Source organism: Miniopterus schreibersii, assembly GCF_964146895.1.
Source record: "Miniopterus schreibersii genome assembly, chromosome: X".
Lineage (NCBI taxonomy): Eukaryota > Metazoa > Chordata > Mammalia > Chiroptera > Miniopteridae > Miniopterus > Miniopterus schreibersii.
The window spans coordinates 70,551,910-70,560,744 of NC_138104.1; the positions used below are offsets into that span (position 1 = coordinate 70,551,910).

Here is an 8,835-nt window from a genome sequence, read left to right on the forward strand (position 1 = left end):
TGCAGGCAGGCAAGTGATTTCCATCTTACAGTAGATAATTAAAGCTCAAAATTTGGAAAACCTGACTTTAATTAGTATGCTGCTCTCCAATATTCATGATACTTGGAGGTTGCCATAAACTTGAGGAACAATTACATTTTCTTATATAATTAAATGTCAAAATGTCCTTAATAATTAGAGCTGGAGAAAGAAGCTTGCCAGTGGCCACACACAAAAATATTTTTTCTCTAAACAGAGACTTCCATGAGAACCCAGCAGCTGCTAATGGCATAACTCCCTAAATTTCTTTTTTTTTCAATCTTCACCTGAAGATGGGTTTTTATTGATTGTTAGAGAGAGATGGAGGGAGAGAGAGAGAGAGAGGAAACATTAATGGGAGAGAGAAACTGATTGGTTGCCTCCAGTACACACCCCTACAGGGAATTGAATGCACAACCTGAGTGTGTGCCCTGACCAGGAATCAAACCTTCAATCTTTTGGCATATGGATGATGCTCCAACCAAGTAAGCCACCCAGCCAGGACTCCTTAAATATTTTTTATGAGTGGAAAATCACAAATTTTTCTGTGAGAGATTGACTTTTCTAGAACACTTCCTTAATTGTCTCCTCACTCTGTATTGTCAACTTTCTCAGTCCTTTGGGATATAACCAAATACCCATTTTAAAATTTATTTTTCATGTATTCACTAATTCATTCTGTCTTTGTGTTGACCAATAAATATCTGAAGCTGTAAAACAAAAAAAGTTTATTTGGAGTCTTATAGGATTTGAATCTAGGAGATATAGATGCAGGGGAAAACCTGAAATTTTTTTCTGGGGAAGACAGAGAAAGCCAGACCTTATTATAAAAGGCAAAAACCACAAGTTTATAACAAAATAAACTTTACCTATTGGTTGTCTTACATGGTGTGATGGCTTGTTCAAAAGTGATTGGTCAGGTATGGATGGTGAGGCTCTGAGGTAAGCACATTTCAGGATGTGCATCTACAGCAAGCACAAAAGTCCAAGAGTCCAAAAGAAAGATACTGGCTGGTGAACCAGACTGACTCCTTTCAAGATGAAGAGTGCAGATGGTCTCGTTGTTATGGTGAGGAGGAAGTAAAGTTCAGGAGGTGGCCTCATGGCTGGTTCAAAAGTTCATAGGTGGGACGAGAATAAGGCAAACCTCATTGTGACCTCCTGGCTCCATTTTAGTTTCCTTGACATAAATGACTCTATCATGGTAACTTCCATTTACACTTGAATTCAAAGATCACAGCTGATTAGAGTCTACTTGCCACTTTTTAAAATAATTGTAGTCATTCTTGCTCTGAAAATAAGTCAGAAAAAGTGGGACATGTGGAGAATATAACACACCCAAACTTGCTGCCTTACAGCCTTCTAATGCTCATCCTTAGGGTCTCGCTGATGCAAAAGGGGACTGATGGGCACTTTTTCTCTTCTTTCAAACTGGCACATTTGTAACATCAGGCTATAAACATTATACCAAAAGTCCAGAGGATCTACCAATTAATTGAAAATATAAAGCCTTATATTGCAGGATAAAAATGAAACTTGACCTGAAAAGAAAGAAAAAGAATAGTAGACATCTTGGGAAAGACAACAGGGAGAGATAAAGGCAATAAAAAAGATGGTCATTGCAAGCAGGAAAAAAAAAAAAAGTGGCACTCCCTTGGTGAAATCAGGGAGTGTTTATCTGCATATAAATTCTGAATTTCAAAGTAAGCGAAGCAAGACCTAGCTGAGTTAACCAATGACACCTAGTTCATGGATCACAAAGTATGGAAGCAGAGAGAATTATAAATGTATTTTAAAAGTAACCCTCTTCATATTTAGGCACATGATGCTAGCTGACAGGGATTAAATAGCATAATATATCTTATAGCGTTGTAGATGTTCAATCAATAGTAGCTACAACTGGTAGAATTATTGTTATAAGAAAAATGGGACAGATGACTTATCTGATAGATTCACAACATATATAATTACAAAAATGTCAAATTAATATTTCAAAGTATTAAAATAATTAACAAACTTATTAAGAATACTGATTTCCCCCAAGTTGTTCTCCTCAGCTCTTGGTTCAAATAAAATTTAAAAAAACATTTGTGAGGGATGATGTCAGAATGATGACAGAGTGAGAAGACTGCTTTGTATCTCCCCTTAAACTTACAAGAAGTTGGATAACTACAACACAAAAACACATCTGACAGATCCACACATTGGGACATCTAAAGGGAGCATTGGAATGAGCAGAGGAGGTGGGAGAAGGGGGAAAATAGAGATGGGGGCTACAGGCACCATTTGGAGCATGCTGCAGCCCCTGCTCATGTGATAGCAGTGGAAGAGTTGGGCTGCAGCTGTCACACTGTGACCTGGAGGGTTGGAGTGGTAGAAGCAAAATACCTGACTGAAAATCAAGCTCCTGTTGAGATGAAACCTGGCGACGGAGCAGAGATATTGCAGACATGTGATGTCCATTGCTGGCAAAGTCGTGGTCTTGCAGTGGCCATTACTGACATAGACACAAAATCATAAAATCAAAATCCCACCTGCCCATGCTCATGCCATCACAGTGGACCCTGGTACAGTCAGAACCGAGTTGAGGCAGTGGAGACACCTCAGATAGCACACTATGGGTGGTGGCCATAGGTAACAAGGAAGTAACACCTGGAGCTTTTACAGGCCTCAACCCGCATTGCCCACCATATCCCACCAAAGAGGTGGTATCTTTAGACCAAGGCCACTGTCACACAAATGGAATGCCCACAACCCTAGGGAATGAGGGCCATTTTCCACCACCAAAGGGACACTGCCACACTGAGATATTGGAGGTGCCAGTAGCTCAGGTAAAAGAAAACAAAATTTTCACTATAGCACCATCTGCTGGAAAAAAAAGGAAAGACCTCTATTTGTCAACCTGCTGCATTAAGAGCAAAACAGTGCCAAAAGAAGAAGAGTTCACTTCCTAAAATCCATAGGCACAGAAACAATCCATCAAATACTATGAATAACCAAGGCAACAGTGTAGCACATAAAGAGATTGAAAAGACTTCAGAAACCAACTCAAAGTCATGGAAAATTCTGACTTAAATGACAGAGATTTCAAGTTTGCAGTCATGAAAAAAAAGTCAATGAGATATAAGAAAACTCAGAAATACAGTTCAATGAGCTCAGGAATAAAATGAACAAACAAAATATATATTTTATCAGAGATTGAAACTATAAAAAAGAACCAAACAGAAATTATGGAGCTGAAGAATTCAAGAAATGAGACGAGAAATGCATTAGAAAGCATTGAAAATAGAGTAGACCAGATGGAAGGGAGAATTAGCAAACTCAAAGACAGAAACCTAGAAATGACTCAGGAGGAAAAAGAGAGAGAGAATTAAGAGTTAAGAAGTGAAAGAACTCAACAAGAACTATCTGACTCCATTAGAAGAAACAATATAAGGATAATGGTTATACCAGAAGTAGAAGAGAAGGAAAAGAGATCAGAGAGTCTATTTAAAAAGATAATTGATGAGCCCTGGCCAGTGTGGCTCAGTTTGTTAAGTATCATCCCATGTACTGAGAGGTTGGTGGTGCGATTCCTGGTCAGAGCACATGACTGGGTTGTGGGCTTGATCCTTAGTAGGTGGCATGCAGGAGGCAGCTGATCGATGTTTCTCTCTCATCGATGCTTCCCTCTCTATTTCTTCCTTTCTCTCTCTCTAAAAAAATAAATAAAAACATATAAAAATGGATTCTCAAACATATGGAAAGAGACATTCAAACATAAGAAGGTAAGAGAACACCTGACTATCTCAACTCCAAAAAAATATTCTCCAAGATACCTTAGGGTAAAAGAGCCCAAAGTTAATGATAAAGGATTTTCAAGGCAAAGAAGAGAAAAAAACTATAACCTACAAAAGAAATCCCATTATATTATCATCAGATTTTTCAGCAGAAACTTTCCGAGCCAGGAGACAATAGAATAAAATATTCAAAATACTGAAAGGAGGCAATGATCAGTCAAGAATAATATATCCAGCAAAGTTATCCTAGATATAAAGGAGAAATAAAGACTTTCCCAGACAACCAAAAGCTGAAATCACCACCATAAGGCCTGCATTACAAGAAATGTTGAAAGAGCTCTTATGCCTGAAACAAAAAGACAAAAGTATACTACAAAACTTTCAGTAATATCACAAATAGACAGACTGAAACAGGGAAGTGGAACTCTACATCATAATAAGATATTAAACAATTATAGCTTAAAGGTTAAAAGGTAAAAAAAAGCATTAAAAATAACTACTGCAATGTGGTAACAAATGCACAGCATAAAATGGGATAATTTAAGGAAAACAAGGATTTTTCATGTAAAAATGAATGAAGAAAAAAGAATCTAAACAAAAAGTAGTATTGTATGTATGAGACATTTTACATAAACCTAATGGTAACTACAAAACAAAAATCCAGAATTGAGGAAATAGAGACAAGTGTCATGCCAACGACTATAGCCAGGACTACGCCAAGTGTAATGGCCATTCAGAGCCAGGGAGGTTCACTCTAGATCTGGGAACAGTCCAAAGAAAAGCTTGGAGCTGAAGGAGGATGAGACATGTCCCATTTATTCAGCTAGCAGCTGGGCTAAACAGCACACGGAGGGCACAAACCGCAAACCCACTTCCCGGGACAACAAACTGCACCCCTGAAAGTCCTGGGGCAGTCTTATAGGAACCAGAACAATAGTGGCTCTCAGCCAGCTATGGGTCAGACATTAGTCAGCTAACAGGGCATCTGTTATGACTATGTTATATTATGTTTCCATAATTGAGGCCTTCTGCAATGAGAAGGTGGCAAGAAAGCCAAAGAGTTTTCACTTTCCCTACACATGTACATTTGAAAGGAGTGTGTATTATGTTGCTTTGGGATGGAAAGTTCTAAAAAGATCAATTATACCCATATGATCTAATGTGTCATTAAAGTGAATATTTTCTTCTTTATTTTTAAAATTTTTAAATTTTTGTTCAAAATATTACAGATGTCCCTTTTTCTCCCCATTGACCCATTCCACCCCGCCCCCATCCCCTTCCCCAGTCCCTTGCCACACAATTGTCTGTGTCAATATTTTCTTATTGACTTGCTCTCTAAATGATCTATTCATTGCTGTAAGTGGGGTATAAAAGTCCCCTACTATAATCATATGTTTGTCAGTTTCTCCTTTTAGGTCTGTTAGTACTTGCTGTATATATTTTCGTGATCCCAAGTTGGATGCATACACAGGGGTGGGAAAATGTATGTTTACACTTGTACATGAAACACAGAATTTATTCTTGTATTATTATTTATTAATTATTGTAGTATTAATACAACTGTAAACCTACTTTTGCTCACCCCATCTATTAAATATGTCTTCTTGATGACTTGTCCTCTTTATTATTATAAAATGTTTATCTTTTCCTCTTGTAACATTTTGTGTGTTTTTTTATTTTAATTTATTGATTGATTTTAGAGAGAGAAAGGAAGAGAGAAAGAGAGAGAGAGAGAGATTTTGTTGTTCCACTTATCTATGTATTCATTGGTTGATTCTTGTATGTGCCCTGATTAAGAATCAAACTCACAACCATGGCGTATCGGGACGATGCTCTAACTAGCTAAGCTACCCGCCAGGGCCTACCTTTTTGCCTTGAAATCTATTTTTTGTCTTATATAGGTACTGCCACACCTGCTTTTCTCTTTGTTGTTGTTTTTTTAATTTAAAAAATTTATTATTTTTTTACATAGCTTTTGCTTATTTTTTTGTTTTCATTTTTCTTTCATTGTTGAAAATATTACAGGTGTCCCTTTTTTACCCCCATTGATTCCCTCCACCCCACATCCACCCCACCCCCAAGCCTTCCCCAGACCAATGTCTGTATCCCTGGGTTATGCTTATAAACATATAAGTTCTTTGATTAATCTCTCCCCGCCCACCCCCACCTTCCCTCTGAGATCCCTCAGTCTTTTCCATGCTTCTATGTCTCTGGATCCATTTTGTTCATCAGTTTATTTTGTTTATTGCATTCCACACATGAGTGAGCTCACGTGGTACTTGTCTTTGTCTGACTGGCTTATTTCACTTAGCATAATACTATCTAGTTCCCTCCACGCTGTCCCAAAGGATAGGAGATCCTTCTTTTTTACAGCTGCATAGTATTCGTGGCGTTAATGTCCCCCAGCTTTTTTATCCACTCATCTACTGATGTGCACTTGGGCTGTTTCCAGATCTTAGTTATTGTAAATTGCGCTGCCTCTGGCATTACAACATGAAACATTCTCAAGGATAGGCCATATGTTGGGGCACAGAACTAGTCTTAATACATGTAAGAACATTTGAATTGTACCAAACATACTTTCCAACTGCAGTGGTCTGAAACTAAATTAACTACAAGAGGAAAGCTGGAAAAAACACAAATATGTGGAGATTAAACAACATGAGACTGAACAACTACATCAAAGGAGAAATATAAGAAGAGATAAAAAGATACATAGAGACAGATAAAAATGAAAATATGACTTAAATTTTTTGGGATCCAGCAAAGGTGGTACTAAGAGAGAAGTTTATAGCATTAAAGGCCAACTTCAAAAAACAAAGAAAATCTCAAATGAACAATCTAACATCATCCTTTAATGAGCTATAAGACGAAGAAAAAATGGAGCCAAAGGTCAGTACAAAGAAGGAAATAATAAAAATCAGAGTGGAAATCAATTAAATAAAGAACAGAAAGACAATAGAAAAAATTAATGAAACAAAAAGTGGAATCTTTGAAAGGTAAAATTGACAAACCTCTAGCTACAGCCACTAAAGAAAAAATAGAGAAGACTCGAATAAATAAAATCAGAAATAAAAGAGAAGCTATAAAGGACACCGCAGAAATACAATGTGTTATACAAGACTGTTATGAAGGCTGTACACCACCAAATTGGGTAATCTAGAAGAAATGGAAAAATTCTTGCAAGCATACAACTTTCTTAGACTAAATCATGAAGATTTGGAAAACATAAATAGGCCCATCACTGGTAAAGAAGTTGAAACAGTAACAGAAAACCTCCCAAAAAACAAAAGTCCAGCACCAGATGTCTTCACTGGTGAATTCTACCAAACATTCAAAAAAGATTTAACACTTATCTTTCTCAACCTTGTCCAAAAATTTGAAGAGGAGGAAATACTACTCCCTTATACATTCTTTGAGGCCATCATCTCCCTAGTACCCAAACCAGGTAAGAACATAACAAAAAAAGAAAATTGCAGGCCAATCTTCATGTTGCAAAAGTCCTAAATAAAATTCCAGCAAATCAAATACCACAACATAGTAATGCATCAAACATCATGATCAAGTGGGATTTATTACAGTGGTGAGAGTGGTGTATTACATCTGCAAATTGATTTGATACACCACAACAACAAAAGAAAAGAAAAGAAAAATCATGAGACTTTCAGTCAAGATGGCAGAGTAGGCCAGGTTGTGGGGAGGATAAGGTGTTATCATGGAGGGTGCTGCAACGCCCAAGCAAACTGAGGGAATCCCTACAAACCAAGTTCAGTCAGAGACAGATCAGAGAGGAGACCAGGTGGAGCTCACCCGACCCCCACAGGCTGGTCTTAGTGAGTTCCTACAACACCTACCGGGCCAAGTGCAGAATAAGTGCAGAAGGCTGATGAATTCGTCCAAGCATATGCCACCAACAACCTGACAGCGATAGCTGAACAAATCTAGCATTTGCAAGAATAAGCCAGGAAGACACTGAAAGATGTTCATGGAAATGCTGACTTGCACCAGGTAGCTTGTAATATAGTAAAAAAAAAAAAAAAAAAAAAAAAAGGCAACATTTACTACTTTATATATGGGAGAGTGGTCAGCAGTATTTTTCCATTATTTCTCTAAAGAAATGTGGGACAAGTTGTCCACATGACTTCCTTGATGCCTAAAAGCTACAACATAACTTGTCCTGGACTCTGTATGAGGACATTGAGAAGCAAGATGCTAAAATCAGCATAGTGGACAAGTTGCTAAGCCAGTCAGTGGCCGCCTCCAAGCCCTGAACCCAACTTCCAGGAACTGACTCACTGATAGTAGACCCTGACAAACAGCTCTCACAGCAAGGATCTGTCACCTTCCTGTTGTCCCCATTTTCTTCCTTCATGGGAGGTGGCATGAGAATTGAGGGAATATAGATGAATCATGCACTTCTTAGAAAGAGACCCTATGTGACTGTAATGCTGTCATTATTAGTTTTAGTTGGATGGTAATGAATCACATCAGTGTGATTTTGGATCCTCTCTGGGTCGCAGATACCCAATCAGTCAGTTTTGGCATACTGACCACTGTACTTTCTTTCTCTCTTATATCCATCTGTTCTCCTTATAAATCACAGCATTAGAGAAAGAAGAGTGTCTTTTTTTCACAAAAAGGTTGGAGAAGATTTCCAGAAAGGACTGTTTTTATTCTTTTTTTTGCAATTAGTCTTTATGATTTGGTTTAGTCTATTTAACAGTTGGTGCAACTCCAGCTTCAAATTAATCTGTTAACAAAATTGTTGGGTAATGAAAGATGGTAAACAACTTGGCTCAGCTGCACTAGAGAGTGTGTGATTCTGGTATTTCCACACTATTGGTGAGGTTTGGCATGCCCCTTCTGCTCTTTCTGCCCAGCTAGAATAATTGGAGAATCTGAGGCAGCAGCAATGGCCAAGTTTTGGGAGGGTCAGTCACTAAACTCATGGAATTTTAGACTTGGAAGAGATGTTGGAGGCTACCACTAACCATTATATGAATCCACTCTAAGGCCTTAGTGAGGAGAAGATTCAGAG

The 8,835-nt window shown here is 37.9% G+C and overlaps 1 pseudogene across 1 annotated transcript; it reads left to right on the plus strand.

Annotated features, from left to right (window-relative positions):
• Positions 1 to 7,512: 7,512 nt before the first annotated feature.
• LOC308551236 (uncharacterized protein C1orf50 pseudogene) lies at positions 7,513 to 8,096 on the plus strand (annotated as a pseudogene). Its single transcript has one exon. The product of its transcript is annotated as an uncharacterized protein C1orf50 pseudogene (transcript).
• The last annotated feature ends 739 nt before the right edge of the window (positions 8,097 to 8,835 follow it).